This window comes from Polyodon spathula, chromosome 13 (assembly GCF_017654505.1).
Source record: "Polyodon spathula isolate WHYD16114869_AA chromosome 13, ASM1765450v1, whole genome shotgun sequence".
Taxonomy (NCBI): Eukaryota; Metazoa; Chordata; class Actinopteri; order Acipenseriformes; family Polyodontidae; genus Polyodon; species Polyodon spathula.
In genome coordinates, this window is record NC_054546.1 from 6,415,990 (window position 1) to 6,432,266 (window position 16,277).

The window sequence follows — 16,277 nt, forward strand, 5'->3', positions numbered from 1 at the left end:
CAGTGGCACATTATGCCCATGTTATTTCATTACTCTTTGACACTATTTAATGAGTCTTATAGAAACAGGATAGCCGACCTCAAATAAGTCGCTGCATTAAAATTACAAAGTCTTGGTGTTTATATTAATTATCTCTAACTACACTGTGATTACAATTACAAAAACAAAATGGCAGTTGCTAGTCTGTAATTACCCTGTATTTACACGTGAGGTAGTGTAATATGTAAACAAAACACACATGCAATGAAGTGCAATACCATTGTAACGTTTCACCTTCCTGTGTTAGAACAGGAAAACAAGGCAGGTTCAGTTTGTTTCAGAGGGATATCGCACTGCGGTTTCTGATATACCTAACTCATGGGCGTTCTCAATACCCAATACCTCTATTACATGCAGCTTCCCAGTTGCTTTGTTACAAAGGCCTCTGTTGCTCGCTCCTCTCCTCTTGCTTGTTTGATCTGTGCCCAGCTTCAATATATGACTCCGGGGCATGCCAGCTTGCCCTGCAGAAAAAAAAAACCCTTTGAGTTTTATCAGCTGCTGTAACACTACCCCTCCCTCAGGGATCTCCTGGATTCTTCACTGCCTCTGGCTCCTTCTGATTCTCTTGGACCTGTTTAGGTGACACCAAATATACTGGAGCGTATGTTGGGATTGGAGACCTACTGTAGCTTACAGATCTATGGTAAAAGTTCAACGTTCAGCACTGTGCAGCACTGTGTGGAGGTTAGAACTCTGAATTAATCACAGCTCTGGAAACTGCCTGCAGGGCTAGCAAAGCTCCTTCTAAATGTTAATCTGAGTGCCTTCTTTTTTCTGCAGTGCAACTACTTTCTATTTTCCCCATTATCCTCCTTGTCCTTATTATTGGCAGAGAGTAAAGCCTTTAAATGTGTACCTTGGAGGAGTCGTTTAAACAGTCAGCTACACACAGGCCAATTAAGCCACATCCTCGGGCACCTCTCTAAACTAAATGAGACAATGGGCTTGGTGACCCTGAGGGAGGCCTGTGATTGAGATTCTGGTTGTAAATGCATCTCACAGGGAACAGTGCAAAACTGCCAGCAAGCAAACAGGACCGCTGGCAATGATGTGAGACTCCAGTGACATAGCACAGGCGGTATTGGAAACCTATAAGTGGTAGTACATCAGTGCAGGCAGTCCTTTAAGAGGAAATAATTTTTGCCACTAGTAGTCTGGCTGTGCATACAGAAACAATGAGGGAAAAGTCCATACACCACACAGAATTCGAACCCTTATTTGCGCTCTGTTTAAATACAGGTGTTCCATGGCAGCATCGACTGTTTGCAATTAAATATCAGTCAATATGCATTGTTGTTCAACACCATCCATTAAAAGTTTTGACAGACCAACTGTATGCCCTTTATTCACTGACAGAGAGATGTTTGAATGTATCTGCTGAGCTAGGAAGGGAAGATAAGAGTGATGCGATACAGTCCATTGCAGTTGAGATTATGACCCTGTCTTTATCTTACTGAGTGACACTGAACAAACCTTCAAACTGAGACCCTGTACCTTGCTTCAGGCCACACTGACCCCATGGAGGTTAATGGTAGTCTGTGTTTGAAAGAACATGTTCAGTACTAGCAGTATAAGTGTAAAATCCTCGTGGACAGGGTGCCATCCTCATTCATGGAATAACCGAATCACTACAAAACCTTTCATTAAATCTCCTCTAGAAATGTTTGTCAATTGGGACTACTTTTTCAAAAGCGCCTTAAAGATGTCGTTAAACCTGTGTGGTTATTCCAAGTGTTCATTGCTAGGGCTTTGCAAACCTGTACCATCATAATGAGTCACCAGGTTTGAGGGAAATAGATTCATGCTCCAATTCAAGGCTTCAGCAGGTTGTGTATTTGTTGTCACAGGTTGGAAAAGTTCATATCATTTTTTTTTTTAAGTTAACACATCAATCCTGGTGATTCCCATTTCCGAATGGGAAGCTGAAATTGAGTCTAAAATTAATATGAGTTTTGTATTCAATAGCCCACATTTTATAGGAGATTCTTATTGCAATACAGTAGCACTACACAACAGAGGTGAGATCTGTTTTAAAATGGATAAATACTAGTCTGGTCTTGGTACTTATTAAAGCTTAGCTATTGATTTCCTGTCACCAGAATGCCTCTAAAACACTGATTATCTTAAACAAGAATTATTATATTAATTCACATTTTATTTGTGTATTGAACTTCTGGTAACACATATAATAAATAGGTAATACATTATCTAATTTCTACAAGTGTTTCCAGAAAGTGGCTTTCTCCATCTGGTCGGAATGCTTTTACTTTGTCAGTGACAGAACAATGACGTGTGAGCCCAGTTTGTGCATAGCTGAGAGAATTTCACTGTTGTTGTCGTCTTCATCAGCATTTTTAGGCTTCTTATAGTTAGTGAGAAGTTCCTCATGCTCTTTTCATTGTATGAATGACAGTTGTGCGTGAGATGTGAGTCCTATGACTTTGCTTGCCTATTTTTGCCTATTTGTTCCGGCTCATTCCGCCTTATTCCGGAGCGTTCCGCCTTGTTCCGATGCAATCTGACTACTGACCTTTCGGTCTACAACCATGTGGTGGCAATGTATCCTCTAGAGATTTGCTGTTAAAAGAAAATGCAGAGGGTCTCCATTTCTTTAAAATGTTTTTAAAATCATTTAGTAAAAGTATGTAAAAGCAATAAAGTGATTTTTCAGGGATATTTTGCATTATATTTTCTACAAGATCAATATGTTTTTTTTTGCACTCGGCCCTTTCTGGTAGTCATTCATGCTAATTTAGTGTAGGATTCTGCAGAGGTAAGAAAGGGGTCACTTTTCCTGTCAGCATTTACTTTGTGTGCTTCTGGATGTTTGGGGGTTTCATCTGATCAAGATCTTGAGTTCTTTTTGCATGCCCTCCAGTACAGGCGACTCTTGGGCCAAGCTTGGCAGAGAAAAGTGAACGAGAAATGTTTTATTCCTTCTTGTTGTTAAAGATCATTTTTAAAAATGCAGCACAGAAGAAATAGAATAGAGCCTAGTAGCTTTTCAGCAAAAATAAAAATGTATTTTTCTGGTTCAATAGAACCTTAAAATGTTTAAAAAAGACTGTTAGTTAAGATACAGAGGATATAGTGTAAAAGACTGAAATGACAATGTAACTGCAGTTCAGGATCCCAAAACCTACATTGTATTTTATGTGTGGTAAAGTAAACATAATAAAATGTTTCACCATTACTCTGTGTGGCTGTCCAAATACATTATTTTTTAACTTTGAAAAGTCTGAAGATCCAGTAATATAGAGCTTTTTTTATCACCTGTGTTCAGGTGCTTTGAACTAATTTCAGGAGCTGCTGTTCAATAGTTCTAGTTGCCTACTGTAGATATATGTAACGCAGACTAGACCAGCCAAAGTGCCTTCGTAGAAGCAAGTGCGCCATCTAATGATCAGCAACTTTGGATCAAGTTCTTTTGTAATTCTGGTAACACATAGCTGAGTTAGTTCTCTTGCTAATGTAACCAATCCTATAAAAAACACACGCTCAGGATTAGCACAGCAGCATTGTCTTATCATTTTGATGTAGATGGTAGTTTTGCATTTTCTTTTTTTTTAATTTAGAATCTCCAATTACTGTACCCCTGATTTTCTCCCAATTTGGAATGCCCTATTATTATTATTATTATTTATTATTATTATTATTATTATTATTATTATTATTATTATTATTATTATTATTATTCTTTCTCCTTCACAGCAGTGATTCCCCACACAACTCATTGACCCGAGGCTCACTGGGTGTCCTCCAATCCCACGGGCCAATCGCCGTCTTTTTACACCCAGGAACTTGAGCGCGGATGTCTGCAGGCTACTGGCCTCTGGAGGACAAAGAACAGCCCAGCAAATCTCCGCCCCCAAGCTCACCTGGCATCTGGCCTGTAGGGGTCGCCACAGAGCGATGAAGAGGAACAGTCTAAGCTGGATCCCACCCCCCCAACCCCAGGAGTGCCAAAGCCAATGCTGCGCCCAACAGAATCCCCAGCGAAGACCGACTGCCTCGCACAACTAGGATTCAAACTTGCGATCTCTGGTTGTATGACTCACTCTGCATGCCACGCTGGAATGCTTTTACCAGGTGAGCCATTCGGGGACCCCCACAGAGTTTCTTTTCATGGTTAATCCTGCCATCAAATTTATCATTGTCTGCAGGTATGCAGCACACTCTGTTTCACTGAAACCGTGCGGCGGTGCTGTAACACAGAATGAATTATTACCTCTGAAAGGGACACTCTTGCATTGCAAATTAATCAGCTGTGCGAGAGACAGCCAATTCATCAGTGCCCTATAGCGCGTGCATCTTGTGTCCAACCCCAGATTACAGCCTTCACCAGCAGGTTACATTACACCAGCCGAGCCAAACCCTCCTCCTCCAAGCCTCCTTGACACTCACTAGAGGCCCTTGAAGCAGGGAACAGGCAAATTTCAGCTCTTGGTTACCCTGGAGCTGTGAACAATGCATATAATTTATTAAAGAAGTGACAGTACTTGGAGGGAGTGGGCCAGACCCTCTATGGTAAGTGAAGGCATGCTTTTTTTATGAAATCTGCTTTGCACATTTTTGACAGCTTCCAACAGAGGAGATTAAACTCCTGACATCCATGGTGAATGATGATAGTCATGCCATGCCTGCCCCTGTTTGATTGGAGGGTTCTTGGTCCACTGACAGGCAGCAGACAAAATAAACACAGTTCTTTTTTTCATCAGAATGGAGCAAAAAAAAAAAAAAAGATTGCCGTCAGATATTACTTTTTCCAAGTGATGCCCCTGTGACATTGTATGTCCCAGTAGTATTAATCAGCTTGTTACTAGCCTGTAATGCCTCTGAGCTTGTTTAAAGAATTGACGCAAAATGGCTTTGGAATCTGTCTTATATTCAATTAAACCCAATGGTGAAATGACCGGGAGAATTGGACTGTTCTTATAGAAACAGAATATTGCAGGAGCATTCATAGAGTGCGTAGACATTTCGCTCCTAGCTTATCAACAATTCGTACAATAACTGCACTGTATGAGTGTTCATGGTCTGTCCTCAATGACGAACTGAAGCCTTGTTGAATTGACCTGCACTGAAATGTATCCACCAGACTGGGTTTCACCCCATGCTCTTCTTTGAAACGTGTCAACGGAAATCCTCCTAAAAAACAGGGTTAAGAAGATGTAACAGCAGTTCTTATTGGCTAGCACACTGAGATTGCTGCGCTTGGAAAAAGAAGCATGCATGACAAGTTGGACGAGGCAGGTTAATATTCCTTGAGGTTCAGAAGAGAAGAGGTGGAGCCGGTTCTTTTGAGTGACCTGCATGTTTTAATGTGACTTTTTGTGCCTATAGGAACGCCAGCTATGACTGACTGGCATGGGAAAGTGGCGTATCTGCTGGTGATGCAGTTGGTGATGCTCCATCCTGCTGTAGTAGGGCACACTGTTTCAAGAGGAACACAAAGGCACCCTTCACAGCAGCCTCCCATAGCACTGTCAATACCATGATCCAGTGTGGCTGTGCGGTGTTTAAATTGCCCAGGAGGGATATGTGATATGAGTGGGGCAGTCCATTTTGCCCAAAAGAGTGTGACACGTACAGCATGCTTTTCGCTGTCAACACCCCCTCCAAATGTACTATATATATATATATATATATATATATATATATATATATATATATATATATATATAGCCTGAAAAAAAAGCAGAATGGCTATTCAGCCATCAAAGCAAAACAGCGCAGAAAAACTTATCCGTTGTCATCTCTTGAAAGATGAAAGAGAAAAAAAAGCTTTTATTTCAAGTAAACAGCCATGATTACAGCCCTGTCTCATTCCCTGAGAGCAGCCAGACACACAAACAGGTAGAGTAGCTTAACGGTTAACAGCCTTTCCATCTTCTATCAGATAGAGTAAAACATTTTGTTTTGTCAAAATCCATATTATTTCAGATTTTTCCATTTGCCTTCAACCAGCGCTTGCAGCTACAGAAATAATAACCCTCTGCTGGTGCTGTGAAGGGCTGCAGTGCTAGGACCTGTGATGCTGTTGCACAGGCTGGGTTTGCTGCGTAGTGTTGTATTTTGACAGTAGTTGCAGTGCAATCCAAGGGAGCTCTCATCCCTCTGACGCTTTGCCGCCATCAATAAAGGATGTGCAGGCCCTCATTATGCACACCGAGCATCAATCCTGGCACAGGCTTTTTATTACTGTGAAACAGTTCGCCTGGAAGTGTTTTGTTAGAGTCAGATCGACTGACCAGCAGAACTCCCTGGTTCCCTAGAGAGGCTGGTTGGCAGGTAGAGCACAGGATTAAGCTCTGAGATATTGCTTTGCAAACTAACTTCGCCACTGCCTTGTTCTTATTACTGTGTGACTGTGATGGGGTGATATATATAATCAGGGAAATGTATTGACCAGCAGGCTTGTTATACATGAAGTTGGTGTTGAAAAATCCAAGGGTACTGTTTGAATTGTGTTACTATAAACATACTCTCCCAGCAGAGTCCAAAGAATAACATCTCTAGTGACATGATAGCTTATCAGATCCAGCAGGGGTAGAGAAAAAATAAGGAGAAAGAAAATGAATATATTTTGTAATGTTGTTGACGGATGCTGCCTAGAAAGAAAGAAAGAAAGAAAGAAAGAAAGAAAGAAAGAAAGAAAGAAAGAAAAGGGATTGAATAAAAAGTTACAAAGTTTATTAGCGTTAAATACTGTATTCTGCATTAAAATGTATGTGGTGTAAAATCCATACTATAATTATTAATGATATGTCTAGTGTACAAACTTTACTTATAGCATACTACATTTTTAAAAATCATGACCGATAGTTATATAGATTGCATTGTGTAAAGAGCAGACAGTTTCTGAATTATGTATTCCCTGCTGTGTAATGCAGTTCACTAAAATCAGTTCCTAACATCTTTATGCTCTATTGCGTACACTGTGATTGTTCTCTGTGTATTATTGGGGACAGATGATGCTATCCTTATCGGATCCAGAGCAATGAAAGGGATATTTAGAGTGAGAAGGGTATACATCTGTATTTGCAGGTTGAGTGATAATCTTTGCCTCTGAAAGCAGGCTAGTTTATTTAATGCACAGTGACAGCCATTCACATTTCATACAGCTAGAGCGTTCCAGCAGGCTGAGACATTTAAGTTTGGTATGCAAGCATGTTTCTCAGCAACAGGCATTTCTTCCTGCCATGAGCACAAATGTGCTGCAGAAGGTTCAGCTGTCTGAGCATGTTTCAGGGGCTGCAAGTGATTGAAGCAAAAAAAGTTTTCAAAAAATGTTATAACCTTTTTTTTTTTTTTTTTTTAAGCAAAAACATGGTGGAGCTCTAAAAGTAACTCCTACAGTCGCAGACAAAAGTTTATTATATCATAATTCAAGATAGCGGATTAAGGGAAAGCATTTAGTAAACTTCAACCTCTATTTAATACAACAAAAAGCTAAATATACCATTTCTAGTAATTTAACAAATAATCTTTATAAAAAAATAAATGCTTATTTCATTTAAAGGATTTTTTTCATGTGTCTTCCTTTTGCTTTTATTACGGCTTTCAGAGCTTGCTGATGAGCCTCAGGTAAGATATGTAATTGTACAAATAGTCAAATAATACAAAAACAATTATAAATGAAAAAAAAAAAAAAAAAAACTAAAACCTACCAAACATTCAAATATGGCTTGCATAAATGTTGCTTCTTACACAGAAAACCATCAATCGACATGAAAATGCCAATTAAATTCTAATTCTGTTCCACTCCACAAAAGGAAAAGTATCTGAAAAGTTTAATTAGCGCTTCTTTTCCATTACCCGCTCTCACCAGCAGGGGTCACCATTATCACACACAGCATTCAAAAAAACGGGCATCTGTCAGATAGGGGTTAGCCTGGATTCAATTGGTGCCAATGCCCTGAACACAACAGTTCAACTCTCTGCCTAACCAAGGTAGTGAATGGCCAGGGCAGAGAAAAACAAACAGTGTGGTCAGAGCCTGGCACTATAACAGGCAAAATGAGGTAATATCTTATTAATGCAGTCGCCTCATTTCTTCGTTATTCTCACATGCATGCATCTTACATCTGAATCTATCTATACTTTATGTATCTATCTCTCTGTCTGTCATATTTGTCTGTTGGCTGTCTGACTGAGCAAACACAGCAGCACTTGTAACATTCCAGCAGAGAGCCCTTCAGAATCCTTCCAGATTCATTCAGCCATTCCGCCCGGGGGTCCTGATTTCAACAGTTCCCAGGGGTTTAGCAAGGTTGGGCTTGGACAAAACTTGGTAACTATCCACCTATTTGAAGAGTCACAGCAAACTGGCCAGTGTTGAAATCCCAGTGTTAATTGTCAGTGTTGATTTTAGGTGTTAAATGTTCACGTTTGACTCCACACAGTGTTTCATATCTAAACCAAGGTATATTTGACAGTGTAAAATAAAGTGCACTAATCCAGAGTAACAATATCAACATCCAGGATTTTAGTCGGCGGTTTCTGTAATTGCGCCGCTTCTGTCCGTGCTGGAGAAGTTCAAGGTAGGCTGATCTATTGTAACGGGCATGGCTGGACTGATTCGCCGTTGCCACCTGTTGGCTAATTGCGTGCTGTACCCGGAGCCAGTCTTCACAAATGTTAATTATCAGCAGAGGACGCTGGGAGTGGGGAATAACGTGAGAGAAATACTCTTGTTATTGTTGTTATAAACGTTTTATGCTATGAAAGTGTTATTTTTTAACTTTTTGAAAAGTGTAACTTTTATACTATGGAGTGTGGAGCCGTATGCACACTGGAAAAGTGTCAGATTGGACTCCCACAGAGTTGATTTAACACTGGCCAGTTTGCTGTGCTGGGAAAGGATGACTGCTCAGTTTATCTGTTGGAATTGGCCAAATAAAGAGCAAACTGACCCCAGTCCAATAATTTGTTAGAACAGTCTGTGGCTGAAGCAGAGCAGCCCAGACACCATTTTATAAAGTAAGGTGTACTAATAAAATCCAATTTAAAATAAGTACTGGTGGTTGAAAGGACTTTAAGCAGATGATAAATTATTCCAGGAGAATGTAGCAAAATATAAAATTGTAAATTTCCCTTTATCTCAGATAACCTTTGGCAAACTAATATATTTTTTTTTTCCCCTCAGCTGAATTCATTATATTTTTTTTTTTCCAATTTCTGCAAGCTCTGCTGAAAATTCTTCAAGTGGCAAACCTGAACGGTATTTTAACTGAAAATCCATATCCATCGCTGGCTGGTTAACCACTTTTATCACCCTGCACTCTTATTTATTTTCTTAAGTATCGTTCAGATTGGATGAAGAGCGTTTCACAGAATTGTTTTTAAGAGGCGAGACAGTCTAATAACAATTTGTAGCTATTAAATACTGTTGACATACTGTATCTAGCTGTAATTTAACAGCAAGATGGTAGGTGAAAGGTATGAGAGCCTGTGAATTAGCCCTACAATAAAATAAATATCTGTATGTCTATAGCTTTTTTATATATCCCATTTGCTGTTGGTAATGATGTGGTTTGGTAACGGTTCTGCTAGCATATTCCTTCAGGGTGGCTGGTTTTATAACGGTGTCCCATTGACATTGGCTCCTGGTTGGTTTTGGAATTGTTTTTTAGATTTTGCTTTTAACAGATAAAACCGTACATTGCTTTGCTTGTGCATACTTAAGGACACGGTTGTCCACCATCTTCCGTCTCCCGTCTCCCGTCACCCCCCGCCCCCACACTGTACTTGCACATAAGACACAAGTCTGCTGAGGTTTCTCCCCGGAGTGAAAGAGCAGGAGAGCATTGCCCTGCCATTTAACCATGTCTCTGGTTTTCCTGCCACAGTGTGTCAGCTTCTCTGCATCTGCCTGTTTAATTCCTGTCTGCAGAAATATCTGCCTGAAAGGCCATTTCTTAATTGGCTTCCTTATAGCTAATTAGTAATAAGCTGCAGTTGTATGTGTGGGAGCTTTTCCAGCCTTTTTACAGCTTGTTTGATGCAGATTTAATTATGTGTTTACAACTTTAAACGAGTCAGTACAGCACCTTAAGGTGACTCTCCTGAAAGGCACAATAAATGTGTCAATCATTGTTGCGGTTAATGGACGCTTGTCCGAAACGCATGTCCTGTACACTGACAGTAGTGTGCTGTAATAAACCAGTCGTTATAGAATATTGTGATGAAAACAGCAGCGCGCCTCCTCGTAGTCAATTGGAAAGGGAGAACCCTGATTGGCTGCCACAGGGCCAGTATGCAAATGAGGAAGTGAGAGATAATCATGGGTGCTGTTTTTGGGTGTTTTGGGGGGCTCATGGGAGGGCAGAACAGGATTCTGGGGGTACGATTAAGGAGTTACACAGGTTTACCATTGGGTGAGGGGTTGGTGCCGTGTGGGGGTTCAGTTGATAAGTGCATGTGGCTGACTAAGCCTCCTGAGATTGCTATCAGTGCGGACAGAAACGATATGCAAAGTGATTCTAAACAACAAGTAGGGTGCATTAGTTAAGATAAGTGATATTTCAGAGAAGGGAGTTGAAATATTCAGATTTACTGACACCATGGAATTGTGTTTTATGGGTTTGGGACTTTATATCTTTAAGAATATCCTTTAAGTCTGCACAGATGAGGCTGTGATTTGTTTTTACAAGAGAGGTGTATTATTAGTCCTGCTTTGACAGAACTCAAGGCTTCTCTGACTCACAGGGTATTGATGGGTTATAAATTACTCCCATATACGGTTTGCTTTATCATTAGGATCAATACATGATCCCCAGAGCATCGCATGCCAGGTTTTATAATAACATGCCTATCCTAAAAATTGGTGTTTTTTTTAAATAGTGCAATGGGATCTTAACCCTTGCCAAATGATCCTAAATGCAATGGTTTTGTACTGAGGGACAATGATAGCAGAAAGGCAGCTACAAAGAGCACAGTGGTGGAATAGCATCACAGTGGTCATACTGATGATATCCCAGTGGAAGTATGAACCAATCGCACACGGGTCCCGGTAATCCATGTCATTGCCATGGTACCTGTCGGTATGCAACACTGTGCTGCCATATTTAGGCAACAAATAGTCTACTTTTGAAGAAAGGGGTAATTATTTATTTTCTACTCAATAAACCCATGCAATACACAGACATGTATAAAAACGGTTTATTTTGAGAACGACAAGAAATTAGATTAGTGTATGTTTGATGATAACTTGTCTTTTTCGGACCTGAGTCGATGATGACGGCGGCAACAAATCGAGTTTAAGTACACCGCTCCTCCAAACTGTCTAGGCTTTCCAAACATTACTGACTTGAATTCATGGTCTAATATTTTCATATCTCCTCTTGCCTATAATGCATTTGTAGTCATCGCTAATCTTTGCAGCCTTGCCATAGTAAAAGATCAAATAAATACACATTCTCCACTGCCAATGCTCTCTCTTTATAGGCCATGGATTGCTTGTCTTCCTTGTAGTTGTTCACAGCTGAGTGTCAGTAGGGCTTTAGCAAATTATCATGAGCAGCGTGTTGTGATCATTTCCGTGACGATTAAATATTATAAATAGGGCTTCTGTTTTCTCGGTTTTATGAATTGTATTTTTCGGTGCTTATTTTGAGCTATTTTAGAGTTTTATGCAAATCGGTTCTTTTAGGGGCTTTCGTTTTTGATATGGAATGCTTGAAGGTTTTTTGTTTTTTTTTTCCTGTCAAAATATGTATAGTAGTAACTTGACAGTACTTGCATTCTTAAGTTGTACCTTCTTTCCTTTGCTGTCTTCCGCAATGAAATCCCTATGGTCATGGGCACATTCTTCTGGGATTTTTGTGTGTAGGCATTTTTGTACATTTCGCCACAATTCTGTTTAAATCCCCCGTATCTTAAAGGGTACAAAAGGACCTTTTATTTTATTTTGTTACATGTGCCCATGTGTTGCTACAACTGTTTACGTAAGGTGTGTGCATTGTTTTAATTATTTTTTTTTTTACATTTTGACCACTTTTTTAAACTTTTAAATTGCATTCCCTGTCTCAAGATGGTTTCCCATGTACCTGCATGGACCTCTCAGAACTACATTTCCCATCATTCTCCTGCTCACGTATGCAACTGAAATGGATTTACCAGTGAGCAGGAGGATGGTGGGAAATGTAGTTCTGAGAGGTCCATGCGGGTACATGGGAAACCCTAATTATAAATAGTATCACTAAACAGTACGGTGCACCTGTGTGAACATCATATATATGTGTGTGCATGTGCGTGTGTACACAGATGGAATTTAAGCTACATCAAAGCTGTTAGAGATTTTTTTTAATTCCACTAACATTTTTAACATGGTTCCTTATGTGATAGTGTAACAAGCTTCCTCATCACAGATATGGCTAAAAAAATGTATGAGGCACTGTGGCAGGCTGGTGAGTGGATAGAGGCCCAGAGACAGACTGCAGTTCAAACAAATATACTTTTATTATAAATAAAACACAAAATAAACGTGCACAAGGGAAAATTAAGGGATTTAAACACAAATAAAGCAATACAAAAACAAAACTTGCAAAATTAAGGTTTCCAGGCTGGGCAATGCCTTTACTGGATTCACAAATACAAAAAAAAACCCAAACCCAACCCCACCCCAACCCCAACCCCAACCCCAACCCCAACCCCACCCCAACCTGCTTCCTCAACTCCCTCTTTCCAAATGACAAGCAGAGGCCTCCTTTTATGTCAGGTGGCTGGGCGCTGATTGATCGTTAATTAACCTAACCAACTAATCAACCCCAGCCACCTGAACATAATAAACCCAGGCAGGTAGGGGAAATTAACCCCATCCCTGCCAATTTAAAAAGGGCAGAGCTTTGCTCTGCCACAGGCACATTAAAGGTTGTTTACTTCAGCATCTCCCCATCTATATTTTTTAACTGCATGTGTACTAGGAAGCTAATTCTAATTTAAAAAATGTGTTTTTTGTAATATAACTGAAATAATAACCAAATTTCAGATGCAGTATAGCTTTATTTAAAGTAGGTTTATTAAAAAAAAAAAAAATCATTACAGTACCTTAAATCCGCAATGCAGAGCTAAACATCCTTTAGCAGTGAGATTTTTAGCATGATGATTCAACTTCATACAATGGAAGCATTAATGTTAATTAGTATTCTAGGTTTGGACTGCCACCAAAAACAGTTTTTGTTCTCTCAATAGCTTTGTTACCTGCACTGCATTTAAAGCAGACAGACAATGATCCTTTGGATCCAAAGTAGAGTTCCTTAATGTAATTTTGAATAGAATTCTTTCTGACTTTGAGTGCAAGAAACACTTAATAATGTGTTCACTGTTTTTAAGAGACATTATTCAACCTAATGTTTGTTTGGAACAAATAAGGGACATTATTAGGCCCCTTTCTTTGCTAATGGTACCCTGCAGGTGAGAAAATGTCACAATCGGTTTCCACTAGTGGCCCATAACCCTGATTGGTCACATCAGGGTTATCTAACGGAAATCTCACAAGACAGTGGCCAGGCTGATGCGCAAGACACATTAGGTCTCCATTAGTTTGTTTTTTTCAATCAATCTCCACTGACGTGTTGACAGGCATAGTAAAGGCAGGAGCCTAATGAGCCGTGTTTCATTTCCACTGACTATTGACTCTAGAAATAGTTTGCCTGCCTCTCCACAGAACACTGCTTCTGTATGAGCAGAGCCTGCGTAATTAACAGTGCTAAGGTAATAAAAAACAAACTCATCTACAGCACAAATGAAAATCTTAGATGCCTGCTAATGATGATAAACAGCTATGTAAATATGGAACAGTTAATGTGTCTTTCTTTTTTTTTTTATAAGATAAGGTAAGATGAATCGTAAAGTTTTAACATGGAGCCATCCTTGTAGCATTGCAATATTGCGTAAGTAATGCTGTCTGGTGGTCTCTGGAGGTCAAAGGCCAGGCAGGTGTCTGCTCAAGGTCATGGAGCACCTGACCAACAGGCGGTTGTAGCGAGGTGAAACGGTCCCTCATTTGAGCACTAGGCCAATACTCCCTATTGGATCCCCAGTTAAGATTATCAGCTTGTCCCAGCTAGGATGCTAACTGGTGCTTCCTTGACTGTGTGACTCACCCTGCACACCACACGACTGTGCCTTTAGCAGAATGGTCAGTTCTGCCGCTATATCTTTTTTTTAACAAATCGACATTGACCTGATTAAACAACAGCAACATCAAAATACGCAGATATGCTTCAAGATCTGTGAAGTGTTATAACTGATTTTTTTTTCAATCATTTTGCATTCATTCAAATTCAAAATCAGAACAACTGGGTGACTTGTACAGCTCCGAATGACGGTGTGTAATTCTCCAGATTCAGATGTTTAATTTAGGGGTCAATACACTTTATTTTCCATACATTGTACTTGTTACAGAAACAGACTAGACGATGAAAGTTTGTGGAGTGCTGTGCTAATTTCACTCATAAGGACAGTAGTAAACAACCGTTATTCAACCATCCTCAATCGTGGAATAAAGTACTCCTAAGTGCAATGAATCTCCTTTTGGTGCCTAATGAGTTAATAATACTGACATCAGCATAAGACCCGTACTTACCTCACAACTGCAGTGCTTGTTCTTTAGTTAAAGGGTAAGACATTCATCTTTGAACTGGATGGTTTGCAGGTTCAAGTCCAGCCCTTGCCTTTCCATTCAGTTTGATGAGCTGAGATGCCAACTCATTACAAATATTCATGGTGTACCCTCTATTAATATTTTCATGTATCAGACAGTCTATTCTGCTGCCAACTTTAAAGACACATTGGCAAGAGTCGAGACTGGAAAGATGCCTTGTTGGAATTCTGTGTTCTTAAGAAATGTCTGGTTGCAATTAAATATTTGCTGTAGCTTTGCTCTTGATGTTTGAAGGCATAGTGTAACTGCAATAATTCAGTTGGTGATGTGCAATAGTTTTGAAAAATGGTCCTTGGAATCAGATCTGGGTACCCATGCATGCCTAATTACTTCTAATTAGTGCCTTTATTTGGTCCAGCTTGGGAACACTGGTGTCATAATGTGACAGCGACTCATCATCTCAATCAACTCCCACCTTTGTGCAAAATACTGAACTTTCACATTATACATTTTAATGAACCATTCACAATAATGACTCCTCTATGGATGAAGACAGAATTTGACTTTTCATTGTTTATACTAATCCACTTTCAATGAGAATTAGGCATTTTATTTTTTTGTGATTCCATAAAAATAAAAATAAATAAAAATAAATAAATAAAAAATCACTGAAAAAAGATACAGATCTCTTTAAGGTCAGCCAGTAAATTCCAGTTTTTTTTTTTCAATAATGCCATTACCCTCCCAAACTCACTGTGGCATGGATTGCTTTTCACAGTGCTTTTATTGTATTTAGTGATGTCAATAAATCATAAGAGTGAACACCAGTATGATTTGTATAGAGTTAAAGGCAGCAGTCCACCACAGTTTAGCTAATTAAAAGATTGTGCTGTTGTATTCCATATGCATGTCAGTTCAGATTGGAGCTGTATCAAGCCCGTTAGAAATGTAATAACATCAATACTGAACCTGTTCATATATGATGTATCTAATACTGGGAGAAATGTAAGTGATTAATTGTATGCAAAAAGATGATCTACATGGGGGTTTTGTAGCACAGCAGGCTAATTCAGTAAGTTATTTTGTGCCTTTCGTTGCTAGAAGGCTTGGGCCAAATGCAGCTAAAGTCACAAAATGACTTTCTCAACCTAGCATCCAGAGGAAATTTCACAGGGCAGAAAAAAAGAGAGTAAGTGGGCATCCTTCAATCCCACGACCAAACCAATTGCCTCTCCCTGGAGAACAAAGATCTACCAGCAAAGATCAACAACTTCACACAGAGAGTAGACTAACCTATCCCCGACCTGCACACTACACAGTTTTGCCTTTACCAGGTGAGCATGAAAAATAGTGTCTCCTCTTTTTTTGTGTTGTAAGGTCATTTGACTGAGTAAAGACTTTAGTTTTACACCAAACACCCTGATTAGCACTAATTTTGGACCACGTAGCCGAGGTAAGGGAAAATTAGATAGTTCAAAATTAGTACTAACCTAGGTCTGTGAAACCATGTGGATTGTTTCAGGCTAATTAAAAATGAATGAATATTTCTCTTTGCCCCATCACTTGTTTTAACTGCTAGCTTAAAGACAATGGGTTCAGCAATAACAGATCTGACACCGCAACATTA